Genomic DNA, 19,239 nt, shown 5'->3' on the forward strand with positions numbered 1-19,239 from the left:
CCACTATTAACCATCACAGCCTCATGGAAGGGGTCTAGAGTCAGAGTAGCATCAAGCATCCGTTGTAACTTCGGAATCTATCACACAGTGGAATTTTTGTCTCCAGAATTCCAAGGACAAAACACTTTCTGGTCTAGATTTCTAGATACCCAGTCAAATTTTAAAGGTAAAATGAAGACATTTGCAGCTGTGCACAGTGCACGAGCCCTCTAGGCTGCCAGTCCACCAGCCTTTTTCTTGCATGTTGACAGAGATCAGTTCCCCAGTAGATACTGAGAAGGTTTTGTGCTTGCTCTCCCAGCCTTCCAAGCTAGATGCTGCAGGCACCTGGCATGGAAAGGGGACATCGCTGTCATCATCACAAAAGTAGAGCATAGCTGTGCCCACATCAACAGCATACATTCACTCCAGACTTCCTTCTCTCAGGACTCCCTCCACTCCCCATGGGAGATGGAGGAAGAGCATGTGCACATGGTTGTCCTGAATGGGTGACATCACTCAGTTCTATAATAGAAAACCCATAGCTATCTAAGATGAAAGGAATAACATCCAAAAAGAGGCAAAATAGGCATATATTAGTGTGTGAAAATAAACGTAAGAGCCAACAGGGCTAAAAAATGATTTCCTCTGGCGAATACCATTGACCATGAGGCTTTGTGCTGAGAGGACTGTTGTTTCCCATCAGAAACCCTGTAGTACACTGTGAGTATATATACATTATATTGCCAAAATAAATAATTAAAAGATTTTTACGGCGGCATAATAAGAAAAGGTTTTTTGTTTGGTTGGTTTTTTTGAGACAGGGTTTCTCTGTGTAGCCCTGGCTGTCCTCGAACTCACTCTGTAGACCAGGCTGGCCTCGAACTCAGAAATCCACCTGCCTCTGCCTCCCAAGTGCTGGGATTAAAGGCGTGTGCCACCACTGCCCGGCTAAGAAAAGGTTTTTACCTGAACAAAGATATACATGAAAAATTAGTTTCCTTCATAAAGGTGAGTACCACCATCAACTTCCTACTTATTTTTCCAATCTCTCTCTTCATTCAGACACATACATTTAGCATTCCATATGATGTTTTGATTTGTTTAAGACAACAGTTTTAGATTTATTCTGGTATCTTAAATAATAAGTTAAATTTAATGTTTACATATTAAATATCTAAATAAAATTTTTATTTTATTATTTTCTGTATGTGAATGTTTTATCTGAGGGGCACAGGGGTACCACGTGTATGCCTAGTTCCAACAGAGGGCAGTAGATTCCCAGAATGGAGTTATAGATAGTTGTGAGCCACTGTGTGGGCGCTGAGGATCAAACCCAGGTCATCTGCAAGAACTCAAGTGCTCTTCACCACTGAGTCAGCTCTCCACCCCAAGATGACACTTTAATATATGTTACATAATACACACATTTATTTATATGAACAAAAATAACATAAACACTTAACAAATTCATTTAAATACTCTGCTGTACTTGGCATTATCTTATAACAATATATCTTAGAAATGGTACAAATATCAGTATCATTAGATCTTCCTAACAAAATGGTGATCGGCATCTCATTATATAGATGGAACCTGTGTTCAATGGGTATTGATGTCTCTGACAATGAGAAAACAACATGACCCAGCAAACACATGTCCGTTCACCTTTGCACGTGTATTCAGCTAATCCTCAGGATTCATTCTTGGAACATACATACGAATGAAATTTTGATATTTGTTTTTCTTATCTTTCTTCCAAAGAAGTTGTATAATTTGGATGCCTGTTGTGATGATGAGATTTTTGTCCACTTGACACAAATGTAGAGATATCTGGGAAGAGTGAACCTCAGTTGAGGAATTGTCTGTATCTGATTGGTCTGTGGCCATGGCTGTGGGGGCATTGTCTAATTGTTGACTGATGCAGACAGCCCGGCTAAGTGTGGGTGGTCCCACCTCTGGGAAGGTATGTCGTATAGTATTTTTCTCTTAGTTAGAGTCTTCCTTTTTGGAGAGAAGCTTGTAAAGACAAAAAAATCTTTTAAAAAGAGGTAAAACACAGAATATCTAAGGGGAGGTGAAATGTTTCATCCTTCAGGAAAGCTCATTAAACCCAGGAACTAAACAACTCAAAATAACTTCAGAAAGTCCCTGAAACTGAGCAGACTTACTAGGCCCCTCCATGCCCAAGCATATATAAATAGTAAGTATCACTGAGACAAGACTCTTGAGACAAGACAAGCTGCCTAGAAGACTCTTAAAAAAAGACAAGCTCTCTGGAATCGGTTCAATCCAACTGAGCCTCCTGGAAAAGATGCTCTATAACCTGATGAGTTACCTGCAGGTTGTGCAGTATGTTCTAGCTTTCCAGCTTTTGTCATCTGTCACCAATGCTGATGTTGGCTTTGGTGATGCAGCTTACTTATATCTGCTCCTGCATGTAACCTCTCACCCATATCCCTGTATGTAACCCCAATAAAGCTCATTGGTTCCTTAATTAGAATCAGATAGTCTCCTTAGTTTGTAACGTCATTTGTTCTCTGTCTGGGGTGAGTAGATGTTTGTTCATGTCTTCCCATGAACAGGCATGTTATGTAGTCATGGGAAGTATAAGGCACATAGCTGAATGTGAGCCTAGAGGCAAGCACTAAGTATTTCCCCCATGGTTCCTGCCTCTTCTCTTGCTTGGTTTCCTGCCTTGACCTGCCTCAATGATTGACTGTAATTAGACTGTATGAGAAGAAAGCTGCTCTCCCTTGCTGTTCCTGATTGCTGTCATTGCAGTTTGACAAGAAAGAAGTTGGAGATATCCTGAGGACAAGATTGAACTGGCGCCAAGAAACATAACATCCCTAATCAGCAGGAAGTAGTCTAAAAAGGTCTACGCCATCTTTCCCCTCTAACCTTCTTTCTCTCCTACCTAGTGTCTTGGGGGAGGGGGGATTTAGAAGGGAGATAAAAGTACAAGAATACAATAAAATAGCACAAAGAAATAGGCCTACATTGTATTTCTATATAAAATCCTATATATACATTATATATATGTATATATGATTTATGGATATTAATTTTGTTGTCACTCATGGTTTCTGGCTCTTAATTTTTTCCCCAAAGTAAACCATTAAAATTACAATTTCACTTCACCAAGTTAGGTCATAGAAACTATTTTTTTTTTTTGGTCATGTAGTTGGCTCTAAATATTTGCCTGGGGAGGCAGTAGAACGTGAAACCCCTTCCCCCACATCCCTGATGCAAACAAGAACTTGGGTCCATACCTGGGAGGAAGACATACATCACAGAGATGCCAAGAAGACTCTGGACAGGGGGGGTCTGGCTGGGCTTCCCCATCTGTGTCAGCATCAGTACCCTTTGTCTAATCACCGATCTATACAGCTGTTCAATTCTGCCTACACAGAAGTCTCCATAAGAACCCAAAGAGACCAGGAAGTGGTGGCACACACGTTTAGTAGACAGATCTCTGTGAGTTCAAATCCAGCCCTATCCACAGAGTAAGTTCTAGACAGCCAGGGCTATACAGAGAAACCTTGTGTTGAAAAACAAACAAACAAACAAACAAACAAACAAACAAACAGATGAATATAGTATTTATAGAATTTCTGTATAACAGACCCCATAGGCTCCTGGAGAGTGAGTGTCCTCAATGCTCCCCCTGAACACCTTGCCATATGTATCTCTTTCTTTACATCATTTTTATTTAAATAATATCCTTTATACCAAACTGGTAAATTTAAGTTTTTCTGCAATCTGATCAATGAAATCAATGGAGCTTGAAGAAGAAGCTGTGAGCCCCCTGATTTACTGGTGCTTGGTGAAAACACAGGTAGAACTAGAGCATGTGGAGTCATCGCAGGGACTGAACCCCCACCTGTGGTGTCCAGTGCTACCTCCAGGCACATAGTGTCAGACCGAACTGAATTAGGGGACACCTGACTAATACCTGCTAGAGAACTGATAGCTTCTTTGATATTGGGAGGAAACCCACACAGCTAGTGTCAGGTATGAGCTGGGCTAAGAAAACAAGAGGAGAAACTGAGTTCAAGTTCGCATTAGTTGTTCCTTGGCTGTCTTCAGTTTTTACTTACTTGCTACTATATTTTTTGAGGTAGGGTCTCACTGTGTAGCTCTGCCTGGCCTAGAACCTGCTGTTTACGTAAGGCTGACCTCGAATTTGCCATCCAACCAAATGCCAATGTGACAGTCGAAAGGTTGCTGCCTATTTTTTTCTAAGAGTTATTTATTTTTATGTGTATGCGTGTCTTGCCTGCATCTATGTGTGTATATCGTGTGAGTACCTAGGATGCACAGAGGCCAGAAGAAGGTGAGGGAGAGAAATCTCCTGGAACTGGAGTTACAGGTGTGAGCTACCCCATGGGTGTTAGGAACTGAACTGGAGCTCTCATCAAGAGCAGCAGTAAATACTCTTAAGTACCGAGACATCTCTCCAGCTCCCTATTCTTTTACCTTACACTTAATTTGGTTCTCTTTAGCTGGGAAAGAGAATCAGTCAACAGGCTGAGGTTAGGAATGTAAAGATGGTTGTATCCTTACACATGGCTTCTTTCAGAAGCTTTTAGATACCTTTCTCTGTAGTGTTCCAACGACAGCAGCAAGTCCTACTGGTATTCAAGTTCTAACCAAACAAAGCCAAACTGGGATAAAATTGACATTCTATTCTAGAATGAAGCAAAGAGGGGCAAACCAGTAATGAAATCACAGCAACGAAAAAGAAATAGGACCTTTAAAGTCCTTTAATAGTGGTGGGTGGAGATTAATTCCAGGGGGCAAGTGGTAAATGAATAAATATCCCAAACCAACCGACGACTAAAGAAACCTTCAGCAAGATAAAATGTTATACAACACCAACCATTCCTCCATTGGTGGAGAAACAATAATTCTATGACCACACAGAATGCCACACTGATGCTTTAGACAAGAAGAAGATCCATCTTGGAGCTCAAGGGGCCCACAAGGCAGTGGGGAGTGAGAAGGGAGGAAAAGTGTAAAGTGCCTTTGGAATGTTCCTTTAGGGGACACTTAGAGGAAGCCATCTTAGGCCTGAGCAATGAGGGATGATGGGATGTCTTTTCCAGCAGAAGGGATCATAGCACGTGCTATTCAGAGTCCAGCAATTTGGAATGGGGAGCACTGCAGTTTCAGGTTAGGCAAAATGAAGGATGAAGTTGGAAAGGTCAAGGTGTTTCCAAGTCAGTGGGAGGTGATGAAGATGGAGCAGAAAATGACACACAGTTCTCAAAATTACATGAGAGCGTGGCCACAGGGCAGGCAAGATGGCTCAGCAGGTTAAAGGTGCTTGCCACCAAGCCTGAGTTCAATCCCTAGGATCCACATAACAGAAAGGAAGAATGAACTTCTCAAAGATTGTCATCTGACCTCCTCATGCATGCCATGGCCCAAGCACAACACACACATACACACACACACACACATACACACAGACACACACACACAGACACATATACACACACACACATACACACACACACACACATACACACACACACATACACACACACACACATACACACACACACACCCCACCACCACCACCACCACCACCACCATGATTGCTACCACACAAATTAACAAATATAAGAGAACATGACAACATGTGCTAACCATGATCATAAGACAACTTGGGATGTTGCGTTTTGTTTTGTGTTAGATGTCGTCCAGAGCCTTCCATATGTTAGGCAAGTGCTCTATCACTGAGCCACACCCACCGGCTCTGAAAACTGCTACTTGGCTATGTAAGTTAATTATACTAATTAAGTTTAACTGGTGTACTGTTATCAACACTAGGCCAGTGTTATAACGTTCGTTGAGTGCCTATATAAATAGTCACTCATGATTCTTTAAAATCTCTTCCTTGTAGAAAAGAGGTCTAGCGGAATACTACCCACACCATCATGAACATGAAAGAAATGGAAGTTGGTTTTAGCTACTAATTGGTATTTTGATTTTAATTTTTAATTTAAATATAATTGGATTAACTTCTCCTTTGCCTTTCCTGTCTCCAACTCCTCCCATGTCAGCCACGCTGGCACTTCCTCTCAAACTGATGGCTTCTTTTTCTTCTGTTACTATTGTTATATATGTGTATGTGTATATACATGCACATATATACATTGGCAGCTTTCATAGCACCTTCTGGTACTATAAAATATATAACTACAACCTGATGGGTCTGTTTAGCGTTGTGTGTATCTTATGTCAGGGCTGACCACTTTGCATCAGATAGCCAATTAAGGAGTTCATCTCTGGGGCACTGGATAACCAGTTAGGGGACGCACCCTTGGAAGAGACCAGTTTTCCTTCTCTTAGCAGACATCGGTTGTTTGTGGTTGTTGGCCTACAGGTAGAATCTTGACAGATTCCCCACTCTGTATTAGCCTGCCTATTTGTCCTGTTGTTACTTATGTCTTGTTCAGGCAGCCATATTTATTTTTATGTGTCTTGTATGTAGCTTCTCTGTCATTCTGGTACTTAATTTCTTACAGTCTTTCTACCTCCTCTTCTGCAATGTTCCCTGAGCCCTAGGGGTGTACATTACATTGTAGATCCATTCATTGGGACTGAGTTCCCAGGACTCAGTTGATCTCTGCATTATGAACAATTGTGTTTTTCTGTGATGGTCTATCTGCTGCAAAGAGAGGCTTTTTGGATGAGGGGTGAGAGCTGCATGTGTCTGTGGGTATAAGGATGAGTGTAGTTGGGCACTATGCTGGACTAGTACTGTGTCCGCAGTAGGCTCTCCTCCAAGATCCATGACCCCATTAGCCCCGGGGAAGTCGGCTAGTTTCTAGAAACAGGTTTGATGTCCTTCCTATCGAGCAGGATTTATGCCCCACTAGACAGCTGTTGGTTTGCCACGAAGATATAGAAATGCTACTACTTCACCTTTGGGGATAGCTTGCTGGTTAGTGTGGTTCACGGCCACCACAGCTGAATAGGACTGTTGGATGTGTCCCTCCATTGGCAGCTTCCATAGCACCTTCTGGTACTGGGAAAGCTAGATCACAGGGAGCTTTTCAGAGGCAGATTTGAGCAGAAACTGGAAAGCCTTACTGTTGCATCTACATGGTCCCCTGGCAGCATGCACAGTGAAGGAGCTGGTTGTGGGCTGAGAGTTCTAAATGGCAGAGCACGGATGTTCAATGTTAGCAGAGCCCGAGGGGAGCTGGAAAGATAGGAGAAAGTTTTAAGTAAGTGGGAAGGGAAACGACTCCTCACTTTAGCATCTAGCTGAAGAGCCTCTTCAGAGGCTGAAATGCAAGGATCCCAGCAACCATCCCATTCAAGGCTTTCCTGCTATGAACATACAAGCTCCTAGGAAGCTCACACCAAAAAAAGTAATAATAATAATAATAATAATAATAATAATAATAAACAAAAAGCACCCTTTATGATAAAAAGAACATGTTCTACATCCTTGTTCAAACCAGTTGCTCCTGGTTTTACTTCATTAGATAATAATTCCATCATTCAAGGCACCTCCAGAGGCAGCCTATACTCTCACTTACTAAAAAGGGAGGGAAAAGTGTATTTGTGGGGGATTCATGGCAATCCTTTGAGAATTAGCTTGGCAGCCACCAAAATGGCATATGTAACCACTGCTGAGACACTTACTTGTAACTCTCACTGAGAAGCTCTACATTCCCACACTGTTAGGCATATTAGGGCATATTCCTTTTGGAGTCTCTCTCCCTTCACCCTCCTGTCCTCCCTTTCTCTCTCTCTCTCTCTCTCTCTCTCTCTCTCTCTCTCTCTCTCTCTTTCTCTCTACTCTTATGTTTAAAATTGTTAAAATATTTTTTAATTAACTGCAGTTTACTAAGAAGCCCACAGCCACATTTGATTGTGTTTATTACTTCCTCGAGTATTTTTTTTAATTCATTAAAAAAATATATTAACCTTTCTTTTATGTGTTTGGATGTCTTTCTTGGCCTGCCTATCTATGCATTATGTATGTACAGTTCCTTTAGAGGCCAGAAGAGGGCATCAGGTTCCCAAGAAGCTGTGTTATTGGACAGTTGGGAGCTACCATGTAGGTCCTGGGAATCTAACCAGGGTCCTCTGGGAAAGGTGCCAGTGCTCTTAACCACAGAGCCATCTCTCCAGCCCCTCTTTCTATTTTTAGTAAAGTTGAAGCACTTCATATTGACTCATTCTGAATTTATCTTCTGTGTTGAAGCCAAAGATGTACTTTCTTTTAAGTCAAAGTCTTTAAGAGATTAAGGGAACCCTTCAGGCTGTTGTGGGAAATAGAGTGGCGCTAGGCAGATTTCAAAATTAATCCTTATCACATGCATGAGACACTTGCAGTGATTGGCCAAATGCACTGAAATTTTTATAGCCTATCAGAGAGGATGAGGGCCAGGATTTCTAGGTGAGGACTCCTTCATCAGCAAAGTCAACTCTTTTAGATTCAGAGTCAGCTTTCTTGCAAGTCTTTTTTTCAGTTAGAATCCTTCAAAAAAGCTTATGGGTCAGTGGCGATAGAGAAGCTCAGCACTGCCACCAGTACCCTGGGAAGTTCCTCTTTAAGTGACCTTCATTCAGCTCAAATTAGGACCCTCCAAGGTCACCAAAAGCACATCTTGCTTTTGTGTTATTTGTTTTAAATTTTCTACAAGCTGATGTTAAAGGTCAGTCTACGACAGATCGCCATTGGCATCCAGTCACTTCCAGCTCATTTGCCAGGGTCAAATGGAGAGACCCTCTAATTAATACTTAGAATGGTCCTGACCCTGTTTTAATTTGGGGTCATGGCTCGGTTTATACTTTTTCCAAAAAAGAAAATGGAACCCGATGGCTGCCTGAAAGATTGGTTCATCAAATGGACTCAGATCTTGAACCTAATAATTATGATTCTGATGATGAAGATAGCTCAAAATCCTTATCAGCCAGCTGATTTAACCTGGCATGTAGTCTCCATCAGTACTTAAAGCCACCCACTATATACCTGGTGGCTAGACTTTGTGTCTGATCCCTATCAACCAACAGTTGGATTAGATACTGAAACATTTCTACTTTCAACCATATTTCCCACACTGCTTAGATAATCATGTTGTGGTTAACTTTTGAACCTGTGTCTCAAGCAGATAAGTTGCCTTCACACAAGATCACTCTCAACAAGCCCAGCCATTCATCATGGCAGTTATTCATCGTTATGAAAAATTACATTGAGTACATGTTCACGGGTCCTTTGGTCTGAATGTGGCTTTGGTCTATATGAGAAAGAGTGTGCCAATGGTGGCCGGTTAGTCAAAGACGGGTAAGAGTGTTCTTGAGCTCCTATAAACCTAAGGCAGAGACATACATCAGTATGCTATATATGTTTTTCTCGAGGACAGGTAATATAGGAGCAATATAGATGCCAACCTAAGCCTGGCACGGTCGCCCGGCCACTCTCTACCCTAGATGGGATGAAATCATGTACCCCATCCAGCTGCTGGCACTGCTCATCTTCATAAACTAAAGGGTGAACTGTGCCCTTCCCCCAGCCTTGAGCAGGCCTGAGAGACCTTGTTTACCACAACAGACCAAGTGATAGGATCTAGGTGGAGTTACCCACCTTAGCTACACGGAACTTAAAAGAACTGCCCCTGGGCTTGCCAAGAACAGATTATAGATTATCCCACCCATTTCCGGCTGATAAAAAAAAAAGTTTGGGTTGGGTCTTCCCCTTTGAGAGCTGAACATTAAAGCTTTGAGCCTTGATCAGAGAACTTTGTCTTGGCTTCATCTCTTCTCGCCTTCTCTCCCCTTTCATTCCCAGCTTTCAGGTGAACCCAGTTGATTCCACAGACGGCTACACTCTTTAAGCGACCTTCATTCAGCTCAAGCTGGGTCCTTGACAATGAGGGCATGACTCCAGCAAAGTTAGTGAGCTTAGCTTTAAGAGCTAGGATGCTGGCGCTCGCCTTTAATCCCAGCACTTGGGAGGCAGAGGCAGGCGGATTTCTGAGTTTGAGGCTAGCCTGGTCTACAGAGTGAGTTCCAGGACAGCCAGGGCTACACAGAGAAACCCTGTCTCGAAAAAGAAAAAGAAAAAGAAAAAAAAAAAAAAAAAAGAGCTAGGACGCTTGAGACAAAGGAGAAGGAAAGCAGAGAGACACGGTTGCCTTCCCTATGCTTTGTGCACGTGATTCTATGGTTGTTTTATGTTTTATTTTGTTTATCACATTGCCCAAAGGCTGTAATATACAACGAGCCTTAAAGATTTGGAGTTTTAAATTAAATAAAAACACAAGGTAGTTTATTGTTCTTACCTTACAGAATATTTTGCAAAAATAATTGTAAAGATGGTTTTATGAGGTGCATTGTTTGGATTTAAAGATGAGAGAGGAGTGCTGCGTGACTAACAGTTAAACTCAAGCAAGTGGTCTATCTTCAGCTACCTTCTAGATACTCCTACAGACCTTGGCTTGGCCCTCTTCTGACCTCAGAGTTGTTGGTAGTGTAAGCTCGGAGAGTCGAAGGGATGCAGGTGTAGGAGCAGCAGCTCACATACTGCCCCGGGAAGACACGCGATTCACACTCCAGCCACCAGCCCCGCAGCAAGCAGGTCTGAATGTGGCCACCACACCACAGTTCGCCTGCTATACACAAGCTCCTTCTGGTCCCAAGGTCCTAAAAACATGGGCGACTTTGATCTCTTCAGAAAGTGAGGTTGCTGCAATCAAGAGTTTCTCGGAGTCTTAGCGCCGGTTGTTTCTACGCCTTTGGTGACTGATCCCAAAACGTGACTTGGCCGGGAGCAAGCGCGGCTCTTCTTACCGAAGCAGTTCAGGTCCCCGGCTCTCACTAAACCCCGCCAGTTTTCCGGGCTGGCTGGCGCGGTCACCGACCCCGGCCTGCCGCCAAGCCGACAACAGTGGGTGGGAAAGTGACGCGAAGCTCGTGGGGTGGCGACTGTGAAGCGGGGAGCAGGAGCGCCCCGGGAGCCGCGTACTACCAAAAAGGCAGGGTCACCGAGTAGACAAAGATCGGTCACGGTCAGGGGTGGCCACCTGCTTCTGGGGCCCTAGATCGTAGCACTAGAGCAGGACGACGTACAACAGCCTCAGGCCTGGCGGCCCAGCCTCTTTCCACCCGGGGGAGGGATCGAGGGAGGGCGGACGGCGGGACCGCCCCCGGCCCCAGCTCCAGCCTGGTCCCCAAGCCGCGCGCGGCCACGGCCGCTGCCAGGGGGAGGCGAGAGGCTCCTCCCTGGAGCAGAGAAACCAGTTTGTCCGGTCGGGCAGAGCGGAGGGAAAAGGGCTGCCGCCTAGGAAGGGCGCACGGACGCGGGGCGGGGGGAAGGCGGGGAGACCTTGGCGAGCCACGAGAGCCGGAGGAGTCGCGGCCAACTGGACAGGCTTCCCGGGGCCCCTGGCCAGCCCCTGAGTGCCATGCAGCGCTAGCGCAGCCGCAGCGCCGGGGCCGGGCGGGAGGTGGCCAGGTGCGCACCAGCGTCGGACGAGCCTCGGAGCACCGCGCACCCCACGGATGCCCAAGCCGGGGCCCAGTGAGCACTAGGTAAGAGGGGCAAGGCACTGGTGTTCCCCGACCTCCGGGACCCAAACAGCCAGCCAGGAAGGAGTCCCTGGCTCCCTTGGGTGATCCACGGGCTAGTGGATTTCACGCATCTGCGGTGCGGTGGCAGCAGCTGTCCGCGCCCTCGGGCTCCTGAACCTGGACAGGTGGTATCCGTGGTGCCGGAAGCCTCTGCCCCCGCCATGGTCCATGGTTGGCAAAGGACAAGCTGAGCGATTCCCAGTTCTTTAGGGTTTTCACCTGTTCTAGGGAGGGATCTCCCGGGAGCTGTTTGGGTTTTTTTGTTTGTTTGTTTGTTTGTTTGTTTTGGTTTTTTGGTTCTTTTTTTTCTTCACCCTGTTGGTTTGTGACACACACGTCCAGAGTTAAGATTCCAGAGTTAAGCCAAGAACGGATTGGGGAATTTTTGAAGAGTGTTTCTGGCTGTCATGCGAGGACCACCTAGGAATCTTCCACTGACAAGTTGGGGAGAAGGCGATTCAGAGCTCCCTAAAAATGACCTTAAGGAGGAGAGTTTCTGGCCGCGGCGCACCTGCTGAGAAGGATGGAGGGGTTGAGACCCTCTGCCTCCCCCCAAGCTCCTTCGGTGCGCATCTGTGAAGGCGCGGGAGCGTAATAGGAACAAACAAACAGTTTTCCGGGTGACTGTGGGGTCGTGTTCACAAACTCAGTCGCACCGCCGCCGGCTGGCTGTCCTTAATCCCCAGTTTGATACCTGTAGCTGTCACTTGTTGAAAGAAAACGCGGCAGGCGGCGGGAGATGTGGCATGGAACAGGGCCAGTGCTTTAACCCCAATCTTGGCCAACTCTGTCAGCCTAAAGTGAAAGAAATGTCTGGCTAGCTTCTCCGAGATGTATGTCTGTACCCTTGGAGGCTCAGAATACAGATTTCTAGGCTGCTTTGTCAAGAGCACCAGGGTTCCAAGAGGATTGGGGGGGGGGGGGTGTCGAGGAATCATCACAGGGAAATGAAAAAGGCTCCCACAACTTCACTGGACCCTTTGGGCTGCAGGCACTGCCTTAGGCCATTCCCCCATCCTCCCCAAATTGCCTGCCCTTTTGGAGTGAAGAAAAGATTTACTCTCATCTTTCTAGTTTGTTGCTTTCAAAAAATTTTCTACCCCCACCCCCGCCCCAGAGAAAATCAAATCAGATAATACCAATGAAACTACTTGAAGACTCTTGGCCACCGAGGAAAGGCTAACAGCCTCGAGGAAGAAATGCTACAAAGGATGTGTGTTTCAAGGTCTCAATGGTTGGTAAACAGAGGTCCATATCAAAAAAGAGAAAGCCATGCAACAGATAAAGCCCAAGCTCTGGTTTTCATCGTCTAAGCAGCGCCTCTGTGTTAGGCCCAAAGTGCCATTCATTACACTGCCTATTGTTAAGACCTTATTAAACCCCATTATAAATGCATATACAGTGCAAAGGATGATGAGTGGTTATTAGCTGATTAATTTCTGGGGAGCAGTCACACCTGCCTACAATTACTGCTCTGAAGCGGCTAATGATTTTCTTTATGTAGACACTTCCTTGTACTTGCTATGAGAGGATCCGTAACCGCTGTGTTCATTTATCGTCTTCTAATGGTTTTACTTTGGTGATTTTCACCGGTTTTTTGTGTAAGGCTCAAGGAGGTGGGAAAGGACCTGTGTGGCTGACTTAATACTGACAGTACCTCGGACACGGGTGTCCGCTCCGGGTCCGCCACCATCCCACTCTACTGATTTTTATTTTAAGGAGGATACATACCCAAGTTTACTTGTTATTACCTAGTGCTGGGACTAGGAGGATTTTCTTTCTCTGTTTAAGACGGTGATTTAAAACAATGATTTCTTGGAGCAAGTCGTTTAGATAAAAAAAAAAAAAAGTCCTCGGATGTAAGCGACGACGTGTAAGTGGCTAGCTCTGTGTTCAGCCTCATTTCCGGTTTGGGGATCTTGATGCTGAGGGAACCCAGCTGTGGAGTGCTTCTCTCTTTCCCTTCAGTTTTAAAGTAAGGAGTAGTAAAAATACCTGGTTTTAGAGTCCAACAGGTTTCTGTTATCTTGCTAAATTGCATCAGCAGTTTACTCATCTGTTAAGGAGAAAGATACTAATGGTTTTTTATCTTTTCTTTTTCTTTTTCCTACCCACCCCCATGTCGGAGCCATCTGGAAGAGAAGGGAGAGAATGTGTGTGTCCTTTACAAATAGTAGATGTTTGAATGTTGCTTTATTTTCTTTATTAGAAAAATGTTGGCTTTATTTTTATTATCGACCGGGGTATTTACAGACAAGGTCCCCTTTGGCTATGTTGGCCTCAAGTTTGCTGTGTAACTGACAGTGACCTTGAACTCCTGATGCTCCTTCGCTTCCCAGGTGCTGAGACTATAGGTGCGTACCACCATACCTGTCTAGTTTTATTATGTAATTCTTTATTTTTGCAGAGCTGGAGGTAAGCTCCCCCTCTGCCCCCCCCCCCCCCAGCTTTTCTCCCAGCCTGTTGACATGGCTTTAAAAGGCCAGCACCAGGCACAAGCATTTGATGTTCATACCACATTATTACTTGATACTGGAGTCTGGCCATGTACACAGGAACATTGATATATTAATATTTTATTATCACTTTAATTTAGATTCTATGTTAGTTTTTCAGAAGCAATATGGACCACAGGTGATCTCTATAACTCCAGAGAGCTTTTAATTCTACCGTTGGCCTTGCTCTTCCATTCTAGCTTGTAAAAGAAACCTTTGAACTTTTGGATACAGGGGAAGTGGCTCTTTGGGGGCAAGTACAAGTTGGGCTGAGTCCATTCCGGGTTCTAACCTGGGCTCCGACCAAGACAATCTTTAAGGCTTCTTAAAAACTTGCTTTTGGAATTTTTGTCTCTGTATCTGTTCCTAGATTTATCTCCCTGGAAGGTTTGGTTTTTTTTTTTTTTTTTTTTTTGTGGGGCATCTTTCTGTTATATTTTTGTTTTTTCATTTTTCTGTTATTCCATTACATCCAGTGTTTGTTGATAGGTCTTTTTTTTTTAAAAATGCAACAATTAAGTTGCTTCTTAAAGAGACTGAATTATAACACACACACAAGTGGCCGACCTTTTCCATCCTACGGCCTGTATTATTTGAACTCCATACTGGTACCCACCTAAAAGCAATGCCAAATATAAGATCTTCTGAAGCTCTCTATGTCAGTGAGGCCCTAGTTTTATGGAGTAAGGTTATAGAAAAAAATGCATGTGTGTGTGTGTGTGTGTGTGTGTGTGTGTGTGTGTGTGTGTGTGGGTGTATAAGTGTATACGTGATTGTGGTATATATGCCTCCTTTCTCATTTTTATTCTTAGAAGCCAGGGAGCTGACCAGCTCACATTTGGATGCAGATTCGTAGCCTCCTGATACTTTTGAGCAAATTGAACTTTTAATAAAATTATCACCCGATCTACCCACAATGGGGACTATTTTGATAACAGGTCCCAGTGAACAGAGTCCGGAGCAAATGGTAAAGCAGAAACGCTGACCTCTGACCTGGGTTAGCATCTGGGCTTCACTGTTCCCCAACTGCATAACCTAGGGAAGTTTCTGCAGCGTTTTCACCTGTAGATGGTGTGAGGTGATGAGTTTCAAATGAAGCACTTGGGAAAGGAGGGTGCTTGGAGTTGCATACAAGGTGGTCGGTCATTGGCAGAGCTGCATTGCTGTTGGTGTTCTGGGTGTAGTACTTCTGCCCCGCCCATGCCGCCGCGCCACGGCCATTCTTCTGCTCTGTGGAGGATGCAAGATTCATTTTCCATGTTAGCATTTATTTGCACCAAGAAATAGAAAGAACGGTGCTCAGATTTGGAGCAAGTTTCTAATGCTTCAAATCCTTGTCATTGTTCTGGGATGCTTGGATGGCTGACCAGGAAGCTGACTGACTTCTAACCTTAAAGGGAGGATAAGTTCAGTCAGTCACAGTCGCAAGGGACTCTGGATGCTCTCAACTGGGTGCTACCACCTCCTGCCCTGCAGAGGGTCTTGGAGCATTTAGAGTGCCCATAGTGCCTTCTGTGCTCCGGTGTTTTTGTTTGCCATTCTTTTGTGTCCTCTTCTTTACTCCCAGTTTAATTCTCAGTCACACTTGAATCTCATTGTTTGTGAAGCCTGAGTATGTGCTGCTAGTGAAACTTGATGTATTCTCCCTCCCTCCTTCTCTCCCTCTTTCCCTCCCTCTCTCCCTTTCTTCCTTCACTTACATTCCATTAATTATGCCAATGGATTCCCTTCCTATTTGAGGGAAGATTGTCAGATTTCTTAAGGGTTTGGTTTTCTTCTCTGACAAGAAATCTGGTCAAGGGACTGGAGAGATGGCTTGTCAGCTAGGAGCTCTTGTTGCACTTGCAGAGGACCCAAATTTGGTTCACAGCACTGCCCTGGTGGTTCACAGGCATCTGTAACACCACTCAGATGATCTGATGCCCATTTTTGGCCACTAAGGATGCTGTATGCATGTTGTGCACAAACAGGCAAGCATGCACGCACATATACACTAACAATAAATAAATCTGAAAAAAAAAATTGTTGAACAGGTTCTTTCTCCTGCTCTGGACACTCTCTACACAGAAAGAGGATGGTCTTAGGTTCTGCTCTCTGGGCCTGGTTAATCATCAGTCTCAAGTCTAGCCTTTAAGGTGTGAGAGATGTGCTTGGACAAGATAGCAAAGGTGTCATCCTAGACCAAGGACTAGACTCCTGGGGTGAAAATTGCCCTAAGTACCTTTCAATGGTGATGGCTATTCTCTCCCTCCTACCATCGTTGACAAGCTAGCTTCTGTACTGAGTAAAGTGGAGGATGACCTTTGCCTGGTAGCCTGGCTCTTTATTTACAGGACTGTTGTTTTATGGCTTCGTTTCTTTGCTGAGTGGCTTTTGTTCCACTAGAGTTGAGGTTTGTTTGATTTAGGGTAGGCTGTGTTTGAAATCAGTTTTCTTATCTTCACCCTGACTGAGTTGAGCCAGAAAATCCCAAGCAGTGCTTCTTAGACACCAAATATTGTCCCCCACATGCTGCCTGGTGGTCTATCTTGCTCCTAGGGAGGTGTGCCCGTGCATTGGATACGTGATTTATTGCATAAAATATAGTGTGGTATATACACAATCTTGCTTTGCCCTCTTGAGACCCTGTGAGCTGAGATCCTGATGCTTCATCTACATTCTCCATGAGAAAGTAGGTATTAAGACTGCTTTCGTGACTGGAGCGCTTTAAATATTCACTCCTGAGAAGGAACTGGTACTCTCTGCCGCCTGTTGGGAAGCACTGGCCTTGTCCTTGCATTAGAGAGGGAGCTTGTGGGTCTTCTGAAGACTGAACCACTGGCAGACAATAAGCTTCTAGAACTTGACTCTACATGGAAATCACATTCGTGGCGTGCAGCTGTGCTCATCGGGCCACAGAGATTGGGGATCAGGTGAAATTCTTCGTGCTACCTTCGTCAGGTAGCAGGGTGACTTTGGGATGGCAAAGGACCTTTGTGATAATCTTCTGATGCAAGAACCGACTTCACGGACATTTTAGAAAACAGTTAAATGTACAGAGAACATTAAATCCTGCCATGCTCACCATGTTCAGTGTACGGTTTGGTTGCATCCGATACATCCTTATTATTGAGAAGCAAACACCAACGTTAGTCCAAGTCAGTTGGTGTCTCACAGAAGCCCTAGCCATGTCTCCCTATCTCTGAGCCCCTGTCTATTCCACTATCTGTCAGCATGAACCTGACTATTCTAAGGTACCTGCTGTTGAGTTTAATCATACTTACCCCTTTGCCACGGCTTATTTCTCTCAGCCTGGTGACTTTGGGGCTCATCCATGGCACGTCATGCCTCTGAAGTTTCTTCTGTATGAGGGGGAATAATATTCCATTGTCCGTGTCCACATTGTGTTTACCCACCTAGACACTGGACAAATTGGGTTTGGATGGCGGCCACCTCTCGCTCGTGAATAATACTTGTTTGCATACGTTCTTGTTTGTTCATGTGGGGTTTTGAGTGCTCACTTGGTAAAAATTTCTCTTCATAAGGCTGGAGACACAGAGTATTTAGTGACATGTCTTCCTCCAGAGCCACTGTTGGGAAAATTCTGGGGTGCAGGGGTTACAGTGGTATCAAACATGTAAGATAACAGCCACTTCCTTCTCCTTGAAACCTGCACCTGCTCATTCTGAGTGAAGGTCATTTGCTATTGTCACCTTGCTAGCCTGCTTGGAGCTGTGGTTGACTGCACTCTATGCCGTCCTGGGTGTCCAAGTTCTGTGGCTGTATGACAAGGTAGTCTCTACAGAACACAGGTGCCTGTTGGAGATGACATTCTGAATGGAGAAAAGAATCCATGCTACCTTCACCAATGATTCAATTTAAAAAAAAAAAAAAAACTTTTAATTGAGTATTTAAGTATCAGGTTGTTTTCCAGTTTGGGGTAAAATGGACAGCCTTCAACAAAAGCTCAAAGGGTCATTTGTATACTAAGCATGGCAGGGTTACCAACTGTTGTTTCCCCCTAAGGAGATGTTTAGATGGGTCAGGCAGGTCTAGAGTACCTAATCCTGACACTCAAGAGGCAGCAAGAGGAGAGTTACAAGTTTGAGGCCAGCCCAAGCTACATGGCAAGAGCCTTTCTAAGAAACAAGCAAACAAACAAAAAACCAACAACTGGGGTGTAGGTTGGTGGAAGAGTGCTTGCCTTGCACACACAACGCCCTGGGGCTCAATCCTTAGCATAAGGTGGGAGTGGGGTGGAAAGTGTATTTACTGGGGTGTGGTGCTACATGCCTGTAATCCTACTACTTGGGAGGTAGAGGCAGGAAGATTAAGTTCAAGGCTAGCTTCCACTGCATAGCCCAGGCTATATCCCAGTCTATCTCAAGAAAACCAAACCCAACTAATAAACACACAGAAAGAACACACTTCTCTGTGTGGCCACATAAAAGCTGAGTACCTTAAAAAAAAAAAGAAAGAAAGAAAGAAAAGAAAGTACCTTAGGGAAATAGTAGATGTCAGTCTGTCACACTAGAACATCTGGATTCTTTTAGAGAACAGTAATGTCTCCATATGAGCTTGTAGCCTTCTTTTTCCTCCCTGAAAATTGTCTAAACGGAAATTTTAACATTTTAAAAGTAGAATTTTATTTTAAAGTAAATGAAACAAAATAAAACAACAATGAAACTTCGACCACAAATACCACCTGAGAAGACTCCCTCTTTCCTACCTCATTGTTAATCATAGCCACAGAAAGAAAAAAGGGAGGAGAGGTGTTTAGGTCAACTTGATTCCGACCATTTATATGATTACCAGTCTTATGCTCCCTCTACTTTAGATGGAGGTGTGGGAGGCCTAGGAGGCAATGTGGGGCTCCTGGACCACTCTACAGTGATCTGTGTAGTGTCTAGCATGTCTTGGGTCTTTTAGATCATTAAGACCAAGGCCATTAAGACAGGCGACATATGGCCAGGCCTCTGAAACGTTAGAGAAAAATTAGTCCCATTTCTTGAGTTGTGGCTTTAATGGCTGATGTTCTCCTGTGATTGGGGCTTCCTGTCTCCTATGTCATCCCCTAGAGAGACTTTTGTAAAAAATTTCAAGCACCTATTGATGCCTCACCGAATCAGTGGGCAAGTCCAACACGCTGAAAGTCTGTCTGCCCAGCCTTGGCCTGTGTCAGTGA

The 19,239-nt window shown here is 44.5% G+C and overlaps 1 protein-coding gene across 1 annotated transcript in view; it reads left to right on the forward strand.

Annotated features, from left to right (window-relative positions):
- The first annotated feature begins 11,326 nt into the window (after positions 1-11,326).
- Positions 11,327-19,239, forward strand: part of Atp8b1 (ATPase phospholipid transporting 8B1) — a 133,236-nt gene continuing 125,323 nt past the window's right edge. The window contains exon 1 of the mRNA XM_034518588.2: positions 11,327-11,541. The gene's annotated coding sequence lies outside the window, so the exon portion shown is untranslated. The remainder of the gene's footprint in view (positions 11,542-19,239) is intronic.

The sequence above is a fragment of the Arvicanthis niloticus genome, chromosome 14, assembly GCF_011762505.2.
Source record: "Arvicanthis niloticus isolate mArvNil1 chromosome 14, mArvNil1.pat.X, whole genome shotgun sequence".
NCBI classification, from domain to species: domain Eukaryota; kingdom Metazoa; phylum Chordata; class Mammalia; order Rodentia; family Muridae; genus Arvicanthis; species Arvicanthis niloticus.